This window comes from Rhipicephalus microplus, chromosome 3 (assembly GCF_043290135.1).
Source record: "Rhipicephalus microplus isolate Deutch F79 chromosome 3, USDA_Rmic, whole genome shotgun sequence".
NCBI lineage: Eukaryota > Metazoa > Arthropoda > Arachnida > Ixodida > Ixodidae > Rhipicephalus > Rhipicephalus microplus.
In genome coordinates, this window is record NC_134702.1 from 188,016,491 (window position 1) to 188,030,339 (window position 13,849).

The following is a 13,849-nucleotide window of genomic DNA, read 5'->3' on the forward strand; positions in this document are numbered from 1 at the left end:
ATCATTCCCATGGTTGCTGAACGATCGCAGCGCCACAGTCCCCTCTAGTTAATTTTGGGAAACTTTACAGGGAGCCCCAGTAGTGCTCCATCGCTTCTAAATGAAGTCCGTCAATTTCAGGTCAGCATCAGAAAATGCTCTATTTTTCAGCCTTTGGATACTTTTCGGGCCGTTGCACAGTGTTAGAAGCTACTGCAAACAAAGAGGGCTTTCTTCCGTTTCCCACAACCGTTAACGCCTTGCTCATCTACGCTAAACTGCTGCCCTGCAGCGCTCTTGCCAATGGCTATGGCAGCAAAGATCACAGTGCTTTTACTGGCAGCCAAATACTGCTTTCGCGGTCTTCACATAGCGTTCTATCATGGCTGTCGGCAGGTATCACGGTATCGCAACCAAATGCAGTTGTGTGATGATGATAGTGTCGCGAAATGCCAAAATCAAAACTGTGAATTCTCGTCTAAAAATTCTTGGTATCTGCATATAGTCCGGGGCTGACATTTTGCATCATAAAAACTAGAAAAATTGTGGACTATATGCAAGTTTTTTACAGTGAGCATAAAGAGTGGATTTGTGTCAGTGCAGACTTCCACTGAATAAGTGGTTTTGTTGTCGGCTGCTGTGACCATCACCACACAGGGTGGATTCAGTCTGACCAATCAAAGGAGGGGTTGCTGTCAGCTGCTGTGATTGTCATCACATTAATAGCGCACAGTTTGGCTGGCTGCAGAAGTGCCGAGACAAGACACTGCAGCCATTGCCACACACCCAGCCTGGCCAAATGGACAAGAAAATACACCTTGCCTTGCACCACCTCTCTTCAAATTCTATTGCATTCTTCTCTCTCTTGATGGCACGTGTGCGGTTGGCTTCAACAGTGCTTGTAGGAAACAATTACATTCCTGCTTCTAAGTAAGTGAAAGCCAAAAATAAATGCGCAAAAAGATTCTGTGCCTGCTCAGGAATGCATTGTAAAGCCTGTACCTGTATGTAGTGCTGCAATGGTTATTGGGCACCGTATTCGAAAAAGTTCGCATTAGAACCCTTTTTTCCTTGAATGATGTTTCAATCGATCAGAAACTCCAATGAACAATGATCTACTGAATGACTACTATTAGCAATGTCATAACTGGTAATACAAAGACTAGGCCTATAAGGCACACTCATCAGCGTGCCATACAGGGCCTGTGTCTCACAAGAACGCGGGAAATTTCCTGGTGCGTGCAAAGAATGCGCGTTGGCGTGCTTGCTCTACGCAGTCCACTTGATGAAAAACGCTTGACGAGAAGTGCATACATGGATCTCAATAAAAGGAGCGTGTCAGGAATGCGTGAGGACTCTCTCTCTGGCCTTCCCTGGCCCTCTCTTGTTGTGTGCTCGCTGTGATTTTGTAGTGTAAAGGTACCTCTCTATGCCTTGTTTGTTAAAACTCCTGTTATTGTGTGAATAAAATGCATTTTCTCATTCGGAAAACGCATAATAAAAGTCCTTTTTCCCTGGAGCCTTTGTGCCAGCTTCTACCCCTCCACTGTCATATCGCTAGTACCACCGTTGCAACTGGTGCCCGTATGGATGGCTCGTTGCATATGATATTCTCGAATGTCATTGACTTGTTGCAGGCATGTATGAAGAACCTTCCCAGCTGTGACTGGCTGACCCAGTGGACGGCACTGGCTAAGAGCTTTGCATTCCGCTACAACCCGGCTCTGCAGCCACGAGCCCTGATAGTGTTTGGCTGCATCAGCAAAGGGGTGACGGACCAGGAGGCCAAACAGCTGCTGCGTGTCCTCGTCAAGGCACTTGAGGCCTTCCAGGTACTGCTACACCTCTTCCCTCTTCACCTGATAGCAACAAAAACGTGGGCGCAGGTCTTTCGTTTCTGAGATTAGGTGACTGTGAAGATGAAACCAAACGTCACAGGGCAATTGCCTGCTTCATTCAAGAGAGTATCCAGCTTGTCCTGATGGGCCCCCAATCAGTCTGTGTGTGTGCTGCACAGAGAGGCTCTCTGCTGCACAAAACGCATGTGCAAATTTTCTCGTGGTTACATTTGTGTGTGGAGTTTTCTTTGCCATTCGTTCCTTTTATCCCTTGCATTGCCTATCAGAAAGCTCTTGCATGTTCCTGCTGCTCGAACGTGTTGCACCGTAATCATGTGTGCAGGACCTGCAGCTGATTGATGCCATCATCATGGGTCTGACGCGGCTGCAGCCCCTGCTGCGGCCGGAGTCGCCCATCCACCGGGCCCTCTTCTGGGTGGCCATCTCAGTGCTGCAGCTGGACGAGATGGCCCTGTATGCCTCCGGGCTGGCCCTGCTCGAGCAAAACCTGCACACGCTCGATTCGCAGGGCATGTTCGACACACCACCTGTGAGTATTCAAGATGGACAGCCAAATCAGCACTCCTTGTTATCTGCTGGTGCATCAGATGAGCACTTTTTTGCACTTGCTGTGTGCGTTGGTGGTCAGTCTAACACATCACATCGAGCACTTGTTCCTTTCGACGTTGATACATGTGCCATATTTACTCGCGTAATCCTAGCACTCGCATAATTCTGGCACCCCCTGCATTGCCCTGCAAAAATACGATTTTTTTTCCACGAGTATTTATCACATCCCCGATAATTGCAGCATAAATATCGTCTGCTCCTTCAAACCACTGATGATGATAGCGCAAAAAAGCCGGGTGCCATCTCTTAAGCATGATGCGTACTATCAATGCGCAAGCATGGCCTCCGAAATGTGGGCGCACCCGACTGATCTCTGAGGTTATTTCACAAGTCCCAGTTTGTCCGTTTTGTGGTTACGCTGTGTCCGTTGTGTCCATTCTGTGGCTACGCTATAAATCGACACGACAGTTACACGGCTGCTTTCAAATTGAAAGTGATTAATCATGCACTAAAGAATGGCAACAGGACCGCTGGTAAACATATCGACGTCGAGAAGTTTTGTGTTCGCTACTGGCAATGGCAGCACGAGCAGCTGCAAGCCACCAAGGCGTGTTGGGCCTTTCGTGTGCCTAAAACTGGGATGGATGGTAAAAGTTTATTTCGTCAGAAGGCAACTGCGGACGATTCCGTGTTAGATGGCCATCAGCCTAAGCTTAAAGTCGCACGCTAACCTTTCGAAGGTTCCCGTTGTGTGACGAACCCTTACACTACGACCGCAGTGCCCACAAGCTTTGCGTACGGTATTTCTCTACTATTTGCTTGTGGCTTTTGTGTCTCAAATAAATCTTGCCTCTTGTTAAACTTGTGGGTTTATTGTTAAGTGTTCAGTTGCACTTCTCGAAACTTGTAGTTAGTTGCAGACATTAGAGTCCCGACTTGTGACCACTTCGTTTTTTTTTCGCTCTGTACATTTTCACAAAAAATTTTCCCTGCATAATTCTCGTGCCCTCCAACTTTTCATCGGTTTGCTGCGAAAAAAAGTGCGGGGATCATGTGAGTAATTATGGTAACTCTTTTTCTGGCTTGAAAGCTAATAAAGTAGTGAGCATAAGAGTCTATTGCATTGCCCAGCAGCCTTCAGTGCCCACGTGACTGTTGAGTTGTAGATTATTGTGTCAGTAATCTTCAGAAATCTGGGATATCATTGGTATAAAATGTGCATGCTGCCTGATTATTTAAAGCAGTTAATTCAGCCACACTGAATTTATTTGGACTGCTTTTCATATACCGTGGTACCTCATTAAACCGTACCTGACGAGGACGCGATGAAACTACGTGCTGAGCACAGCACTACAGCTTACCTGAAAGTAAGAAATTTGCACTTACTTGCGAATAAAACAAAACATGTTACGTAGGAAAACTAAGAAACACTTTTATTTAGTGGAAACTGGACGCCAGAAGTTCGTCACTTTTGTTTGCTGCTTCGGCGGCCTCGCAGCAACAGTTGCAGCTTCAAAGCTATCCAAATGAAAGGCCAACTGATCCATCAGCCCCGCCTTCTCCGCGAACACCCGCATCATATCCAGTGCTCGCGCTGCTTCAGCTACTGAGGCACGTTCTGTAGCAGCTCAGCGATGTTGTCATGGTTGTTGTCCTGTTCTTCAGTGTCGCTCCCGCTCGGTGATTTGGCACAGACAGAATTGAAGATGTCACTGTCGGATAAACCTTCACACGTTTCGACGTCTTCATCAACGTCACAAAATGTAGCAAACGCCACTTTGTCGCCACCACCTTGTGGCTCCAGGAGTTCAGTGATGAGCGCCTCGCATTCGCAGTCGTCGACAGCTTCTTTGGTCGTAACCGTTGCGCTTGGGCTCACTTGTTGGGCGGGCTCAACGAACTGTGCACGCGAGAAGCGCTTTTGGACAGTGATGGGCTCTGCCTGTTGCCAGTAATAGGCTAGCAAGTGGATGGCGCTTAGCATATCTATGATATATGTTTTGCCACTTTCTATTGCAAAAAACATCCTTCACAGCAGTTTTTTTTGGTAAAGGTGCTTCACCAAATGAGTGATACCCTGGTCTAAGGGCTGCGACAGTGCAGATGTGTTTGCTGATAGAAATTTTAGCTTCCCCGCAGGGGCGCCTGCGCAAGCAGGCGTAGCGACACCACGGACCCGAGCTAACGGGGGGGGGGGTTTCGACTCCCTCCCACGCCTAGCCGTGCGTGGCTTTGCCGTTTCCGGGGAAAAGGGGATCCTGGGGGTTGAGCCAATGCTGGGTGATTGGACCTTTAAGCCCCCCCGATGGCAGCAACATACCCCTTTGGCCACGGCTTCACGTAGACGGCACCCCTGGGCTGACCCACCCAGTGGAAATCGGCAGTCGCCTTTTCCTATCTCTCTCTCCCTACATCTTCGTCTTTCGTTCTCACTTTACATCTTTCCTGTCTTCTCCTCACTTCATTTTACTTCCAATTTTTCCTGGCGGCAAGGGTTAACCAGGTGTAAATATCCAAACTTGCGTAGATATATTAGGTTATGGCAGTGGCGTACTACTGGCGTTGCGCAGACATGTTTACATGTTCTGCCACGTCCCTTTGTTGGGCTCCTTGGTGGGTGGTAGGCGGCATTACTGAACGAACTGCACTTTTCTATGGGATCACGAAACCCCTTCTCCATTGATCGCCCCTTCAAAAGGTGGCGCACCGAAGCAAACGTAATGCCGATTTCAGAAAAACAAGACCATTTCCCTAAGTACCACTTATTCATTGCGAAAACTCGGACAAAAAAGCTCGCAACATCTCCCCATTCCTCGTGTCCAGGTGCCTAACCGAGACTATCGGAACTGGCTATAAGGCTACAAAGATGGCAAGCGGGGACTTGCTGGTAGAAGTTAAAGACAAGACACAGTTTCAGAAACTATAAAAATTAGTAGCAATTGGGGACAAGCCCATAACCGTCTCTGCGCACCGAACGATGAACACTGTCAAAGGCATTGTGTCAGACGATGACCTAAAAGACCTAACAAACGATGAGCTTGTGGCTGGCTGGAAGGACGAAAATGTCATTCATGTACAGCGTATCGTAGTGAGAAGACAAAACAAAGAAACTCCAACCAAGCACATAATTGTGACCTTCGGGTGCTCCACACTACCGCATGAATTAGTTATTGGCTACCTAAAGCTGTCTGTGAGACCCTACATTCTGAATCCGCCAGAGAATGAGAATTCGGACATGCTTCTCAGAGTTGCCGTGGGCAGCTTGCCTGTGCAGGGTGTGGTATCACAGGCCACTCTGCAGATGATGACTGCAAGGCTGAACCCCACTGTGCGAACTGCGATGGAGAACACGCGGCGTATTCTAGATCTTGCACAGCATGGAAAAAAGAAAAAGAAATTATTACCATCAAAGTCACCCACAACATCAGTTTCCGCGAAGCAAGGCATCGGGTCTCCCCTTTCTATGCAACAAAATCATTTGCTGAAGTGGTGCAACAGGGGGCAGCACCACGACAGCATCAGGTGGCCGCCCAAGCTACGCACAGCGTGCTGGAGTGACCGCCGCTTGCCCCTACTGCAGGAGCAGCCAAGGCTGCTCCGGCCTCAGTAAACAAGGCCCCACCACGGGCGTCGACATGCATTGGCACGAGCCAGGGCAACGGGCAGACTGCGGGAAGCCCGTCGACGTCCGGTGTAGAGGGTTTAAAGGCTTCGTATCTTGAGCCGAAGCCCACAACGCCCAGGGATCGCTCGGCAGAGCGACGGTCCAACGCTTCTCATGAAGCTATGGACACAACCGCCAGTCAAACGGCGCCTGCAGTGCTGAAGGAGCGGCGAGTTTCTCTCGACCGCTCCATAAAAGACAAAAGACAAATTACAGGGCCTCCAAAAAGCCCTGTTAAATAAGTTCCGTTTTCCATAACCTGAAAGGTTATGGTACCATTCTGTTTTGACTTTAGTATCACACACATGTCACCAAGGTTTTATCGCCAACAAATCAACTCTTACTCCACTTTTCCGCTCAAATTCACTGCCCAAAATGGCTTTTCTTCTCCATTGGAATTGTAGAGGACTCATTAACAACATAGGTGACATAAAAGATTTGCTAAGTAGTCTCTCTCCAATGGCTATGTGCTTCATCATCATCATCATCAGCCTGACTACGTCCACTGCAGGACAAAGGCCTCTCCCATGTTCCGCCAGTTAACCCGGTCCTGTGCTTGCTGCTGCCAATTTATACCCGCAAACTTCTTAATCTCATCTGCCCACCTAACCTTCTGTCTCCCCCTGACCCGCTTCCCTTCTCTGGGAATCCAGTCAGTTACCCTTAATGACCAGCGGTTATCCTGTCTACGCGCTACATGCCCTGCCCATGTCCATTTCTTCTTCTTGATTTCAGCTATGATATCCCTAACCCCCGTTTGTTCCCTAATCCACTCTGCTCTCTTCTTGTCTCTTAAGGTTACACCTACCATTTTTCTTTCCATTGCTCGCTGCGTCGTCCTCAATTTAAGCTGAACCCTCTTTGTAAGTCTCCAGGTTTCTGCTCCGTAGCTAAGTACCGGCAAGATACAGCTGTTATATACCTTCCTCTTGAGGGATAGTGGCAATCTACCTGTCATAATTTGAGAGTGCTTGCCGAATGTGCTCCACCCCATTCTTATTCTTCTAGTTACTTCGATCTCATGGTTCGGCTCTGCGGTTATTACCTGCCCTAAGTAGACATAGTCTTTTACAACTTCAAGTGCACTGTTACCTATCTCGAAGCGCTGTTCCTTGCCGAGGTTGTTGTACATTACTTTCGTTTTCTGCAGATTAATTTTAAGACCCACTTTTCTGCTCTCCTTGTCTAACTCCATAATCATGAGTTGCAATTCGTCCCCCGAGTTACTCAGCAATGCAATGTCATCGGCGAAGCGCAGGTTACTAAGGTATTCTCCATTGACTCTTATCCCTAACTGTTCCCATTCTAGGCTTCTGAAAACCTCCTGTAAGCACGCGGTAAATAGCATTGGGGAAATTGTGTCCCCCTGCCTTACACCCTATGTGCTTACAGGAGACCAATCTGGGAGAAAAACACACCAACTTCCTCAGAGGTTTCACCGTAGTACGGCGCGATCGCGTCCACGCTAGCCGGTTGTCCGGCGGCGTGGCTATTGTCGTCAAAAGTGGAATTGCAGTGCGAGAGATCACCATCAACAGTCACATCGAGGCCGTGGCCGTCACCATTATAGCTCACAAAACTATCACCATATGTTCCATTTATATCCCCCCACACACGCATTTTTCAATTAAAGATATAGAGCATATTTTGGACCAACTGCCTGAACCGTTTGTTATTGCAGGGGATTTTAATGCGCACGGAATGCTTTGGGGAAGCAGTACAACTGACACCAGAGGACAAACCCTCGAAGATTTTATTCTGAACAATGACGTATGTCTTTTAAATACTGGTAGCGTCACCTACTGCTCCCCAAGCACAGGTGCCACGAGCTGCTTAGATATAGCGCTGTGCTCACCTTCGCTCTTTTGCGACCTAAAGTGGAGCGTGATAGATAATGTCTACGGCAGTGACCATATGCCTGCTCTCATAAAATTAACACAAACCCTCCCCACCACTCAATCCCGACCACCGCGGTGGAAACTACATCTGGCAGACTGGCCACTGTTCACTGAAAAAGCTGCCCTAGAAAAGGAGATGCTTGATGGCCTAAGCATAAAGGAAATGAACGAGACAGTCACCGCCTGCATACTCTCGGCAGCCGAACAAACTATACCACAATCCTCCGGCATTATAAAAAAAAACTTAAACCCTGGTGGACAAAAGAGTGCACACAAGCTAAAAAAATGCAAAACAAGGAGTGGGGCGTTTTTCGTAAATATCCTACAGGAGAGAACCTCCTAGCATTTAAAAAGGCGAGAGCAAAGGCAAGATTTATTCGCAGGCAGGCTGAAAAACTCTCGTGGAAAAAGTACATTTCATTCATTAACAGTTCCATTACATCTAAAAGAATGTGGGATCAGGTGCACAAGTTGAACAGCAACTACAGTTCATATACCATCCCCATTCTCTCAACCCCTGGCATCCAGACAACTTTAGGCGAACAGGCAGACCTACTAGCGCAGCACTTTTGCGCTATTTCGAGCTCAGCAAACTATTCAGCAGCTTTCCTAAAACATAAACAATTTACAGAAAAACAAAAGCTTCCTATTACAGGTTATCACAATAGATCATACAACTTCCCCTTAACCCTGCAGGAAATTAACAGAGTGCTTTCTCAAGGTAAAAAAACAGCACCTGGCCCAGACAAAATACATTACCAAATGCTCGCCCATTTGTCCCAGGAAGCGGTGAAGGCATTGCTGCACTTCTTTAACGCTATTTGGATCACTGGCAGAATGCCAACAGAGTGGAAAAAAGCCATTATAATTCCATTTCTGAAAGCTGGAAAAAACCCTACATTAAAAACAAGCTACAGGCCCATAGCACTTACAAGTTGTATGGCGAAATCCTACGAAAGCGTTATTAATAATAGGCTAACATACATCCTAGAAACCGATAACTTGATAGATGTCCATCAATGTGGTTACAAGAAAGGATGTTCCACCACCGATCACCTTGTTCGCCTTGAACATACAGTACGAGAAGCTTTCCTGTACAAGCAGCACTGCTTAGCAGTATTTTTCGATCTTGAAAAGGCATATGACACAACGTGGAAGTACGGTATCTTACGAAACCTGGCAGATCTTGGAATTCGCGGAAGGATGCTCAACTGCTTGTCCGACTTCCTATCGAACCGAACTTTTCAGGTTTGTTTGGGCACCACACTTTCAGGAACTTTTACTCAAGAGAACGGTGTGCCTCAGGGCTGTGTCTTAAGTACAACTCTCTTTGTCGTCAAAATGAACTCTGTGAACCAGGTCATACCATCTACTCTTATGCACTCACTATATGTGGATGATCTCCAAATAGCGTGCCGGTCATCTAACATGGCGACGTGCGAGCGACAGATTCAAATAACACTAAACAAGCTAACACAATGGGCTAACAAAAACGGCTTCCGATTTTCCGAAGAAAAGACGGTTGCTGTAGCGTTCTCCCAGAAACGAGGCTTACAACCAGACCCCATACTCAAAATAAACGAAACAGTATTGCCAATAAAACAAGAACAGAAGTTTCTGGGGGTCGTATTTGATAAGAAGCTCAATTTTCTTTCACACATTAATAATCTCAAGGTGAAATCCAACAGCGCCCTCAATGTCCTCAAAGTCTTGTCCCGAAAGCACTGGGGTTCCGACCGTCAGTGCCTCCTGCTCATCTACCGCTCTTTAGTGCGCAGCAAATTAGACTATGGTATTATAATCTACGGTTCCGCAAGAGACTCGTACCTTAAGCGCCTAGACCCTGTCCATAACAAAGGGTTACGCCTTGCAACAGGTGCCTATCGAACCTCACCTATTTCGAGCTTATACGCAGAAAGTAACGAACCATCCTTAGAATATAGGAGAACGAAACTAATGCTCACGTATTGCCTTAGAGTTCGTTCTTCACCAGATCATATATGCCACAGTATTGTCACACGCTGTGACCTACGACAACACTACGCCAACAAACCAAACGTAATTAAGCCACTAATACTAAGATTTGAAGAAAAATTTCACACCCTAAATGTTCCTAACGAAGCACTCTACATCGCCAGAAGGCCACCCAGTTCGGCCCCATGGAGTGATTTCTCCAAATTCTTAGATTTTTCACTCACACATATAAAAAAACAAAACACCCCACGTGAACATATACTACAAGAATTCCTTACATTACAACAAACGTACAACACTTACGAAGAATTTTATACTGATGGCTCGAAGACATCTGCTTATGTCGGAAGCAGCGTGGTAGGAGCAACACACGAGCAAATAACTAGACTACCGCAGTTCGTATCCATCTACACCGCTGAGTGCTATGCGTTATGGATGGCAGTACGATACATTATAAGCTCAAAACATAAAAAAGCTGTAATATTTACAGACTCGTTAAGCGCGCTGAAAAGTCTCAAATATAAATCTCAGTATGAGCCATTCATAGGCGATATTTTAAACATGCTATCCCACACACCTGATGACCACACCATACGCCTCTGTTGGGTCCCGAGTCATGTCGGGATTCCAGGCAATGAAAGGGCATACCAACTAGCTGCAACAGCAAAAGAGATGTGCGAGTCAAAAACCAACATACCTGCCAGAAATGGGATTCAAGCTGTTCGACGGGCCACCACTTTTCACTGGCAGCAGGAATGGAAATCACAACAAAACAACAAACTTCACCTAATTAAACCTGTTCTTGGTGAATGGAAGACCTGTCTTCATCAAGCGCGTTTTATCGAAGAAGTTATATGTCGACTACGAATAGGTCATACGCACATCACACATAACTATCTATTGGCAGGTGAAGAAGCCCCAACATGCGACAAGTGTCAGGAGCAACTAACTGTAATGCACATTTTAATAGCTTGCCCACACATGGAAAGATTAAGAGAAAAACATTTCCGTATGTTTTAGAGGTTAAATATTCCCTTTCATCCAATGCTACTCTTGGGCGATGACGCCCTAATACCCATAGCTGATGTGATCAGCTTTTTAAATGAAGCAAAACTTCTAAACAAGGTCTAACTACACTAAACTATGCTACCACTAGACATAGCAAAACTTGACTGATGTGACTCGCACCACAGCCTCCTCGGAGAGGCATCTGCTGCAGCTGGAATTTACAACGAGGCACTTGCCTCCGGGCCCTTAGGTATAAGGACACGGGTATGGCATTAGTGCTATGTAAAAGCCGTTACGGTTTAACATAACCTCATGCACCAACCGTACACATTGACCATCTTGAGCATCACACACATAATTTCAGAAGAGATGTATACTTCACGTGTTTACGGAGCCAATTCTTTTAGGCCTTTATACAGCCACGCTTCACTGCTCATCATATCCCATATGTCATCGCCGTCAAGACATTTCAGTCATTGTCATAGCCCTGTCCGCTGTAGGTATTCTCACCATGAGTCTGGCGCAGCATAGCCTTAGATGCTCTTGCGCCACAAAACCCAACATAACTAACTAAAATTCTAGCTTCACGGCTGAAAGGTTATCAATTTGCACGTGTGCTGGTGCATTGTCGAGAACCATGACAACTTATCTCTTGCTTGCAGTGAAGCGACGGTCTAACAGGCACATGTATTCCTCAAATAGCTTTGAGGTCATCCAGGCCATAGTGGTGAAGCGATACAACATGCCTGAGGGTAGACGTTCACCCTTGAAACATCTCGGCTTCGCGGCCTTGCCAATAACATGGAGTGGCAGCTTTTCACTCTTGGCCATGTTGACAGCAAAAGCAACTGATAACCTCTCCTTCACGTGTTTATCACCTGTGCATGCCTCCCCTTTAAAAGCAAGCGTTCGGTTCGGCAACACCCAAAGGAAAGTGCTGATTTGTTGATGTTAAAGACGTCTTCTGGAGCATATTCTTACAAGATATCTTGCAACTCGCTGCTAGCCCAGTCCACTGCGCTGCCTTCGTCTGCAGCTGCACTTTTGCCAAAAACAACCTTTGTGGTAAGAATATATTGGGCCTTAAATCTTGTGAGCCATCCACTGCTGCAGACAAAACTGTCAATGCCCATTTGCGAGGCAAGTACTGAGCTTTTACCGTGAGGAGGGGTTCACTGGCAGGCAAGTTTTTAGCCTTCGCATTTTTGAGCCAGCGCATTACCCCTCCTCAACGATCGAGTAGCGGGAACTCCTTAGGCAACAAGGTTTGAGGTTGGACGGTGGGCCATTCAGAATACTCTCCCTCGCTTTCCAAATGCCACACACCGCCGAAAGTGGTGGGCCTTTGTCCCATGCCAACGTAGACTTTTTCGCACTGCGTTTGATTGCAGTCACAATGTTAAGTTTTTCCTTGACAGTCAGCACGCGATGCTTTACTTGCCTATTCGACATTCTGCAGTCCTGTCACAAAACGTATCCACAGATGCACGTTGAACAATCCCGCACATGAAGTTCAGCTGGCTCGGCACTCATCTAACGTGGTCGGAGTGATACCAGAGAACACGCGACCCGTGCAGTCAACCAACACAACTTGTCAACTCACTTGTTCATTACCACGCGCTCTTCCTCTCTGCTCTCATGGGCACTCGCTGGCAACGAGATGTAGCTAGGCCGCTCGAAGATGGCCTCCGAGATGGCTGCGGCGTAGCTCAGAGGCTGGGTTCACGCAATGGCCCTAGAGATAAGTGCATACGCATGCAATGCGTAGCTCAGGACAGCTCGAGTTTCGCACTGCATTTTCAGTTCTTCGTCAGAGCGCGAGGCTGCAACTGAGGACTATGATCGGCATTCAACAAGTGAATAGTATGCATCAACTGACGTGTATATGATGAACAGCTATGGCTTAGGCGGGTAGTAAATGCATTAACTTAAAAGGAAAGTGAGTTCTTGATTTATATTAACTACATTTAAAAAGAAACTACGGTTTATGTAGGTGCCGTTTAGCAAGATTCTACTGTAGAGTTGTACCTCATTGGTACATAAAAAAAAAAGAAAAACAAACACTAGCTGAAGAAACGTAGGAGCCGAGTCCTGTAAAAACTGAGACTGACAAGCCCATCATACAATGCAAATTAAAAAATATTTATTTCTTGAAAATATAGTGAGGCTGTTTGATTTCGAACTGCTGGAAGTTCGCTGACGGCCAGAGGTCAGCCAGCTGGTTCCAGTCCTGACAAAAAATGATATTGTAGTCATGTGTTTTGAAATCCCAAGACAACCCAAAGAGGGACTGCACATTGGAAAATAATAACAACCCGAAGGTGTTTAAACAATGCAAAATCAAACTCTGGGGTGGCCAGTGTGACCGTAAAGAAACTCTACTGCCATGGCAGTTAACGAATCTTCGCGCCACATGAGTGTCTGTTCTTCCTTCATTGTTGTTTGGAAATAAGGGGCTAGGTTAGCCAAAAAGCTCAAGTGATATTCTTAGGCATGCACGTTTGGAAGCATATGGCAAAAGCAGGGCATGAGCCGTGACTGTAGTAAGGCGTTCCACTAACAGGTGGCCTCTCTCTCTTTGCCCAAACAGTCACTGCACAACATTTGCCTATCGACATAATTGCCTTTCTGTGCCTCCTATTTCATCAGATTTGGTAGCCGGTGCCACTGCACTCAAAGTAGTAGGCAGTGGTGAAATGCTGCCTGTGCATGTAGAGACTGTACTGCACCTAAACCTTGATATAACGAACCCAGATATAACAAATTATTGATTATAACAAAGTGAAGAATAGCTTTGTCAGAGATACAGTGTTAAGAAAATATGTTTATAGCAAATATTCAGATATAATGAAGTATTTTCATGGCTGATGTGTGTCATGAGTAAGAAGGCGCGAGTCATGTGCCAGGCACTGGAATGC

At 46.5% G+C, this 13,849-nt stretch overlaps 1 pseudogene; it reads left to right on the top strand.

Annotated features, from left to right (window-relative positions):
* The window catches only part of LOC142804079 (neurofibromin-like), a 186,368-nt pseudogene that overhangs the window by 119,541 nt on the left and 52,978 nt on the right, over positions 1–13,849 (top strand).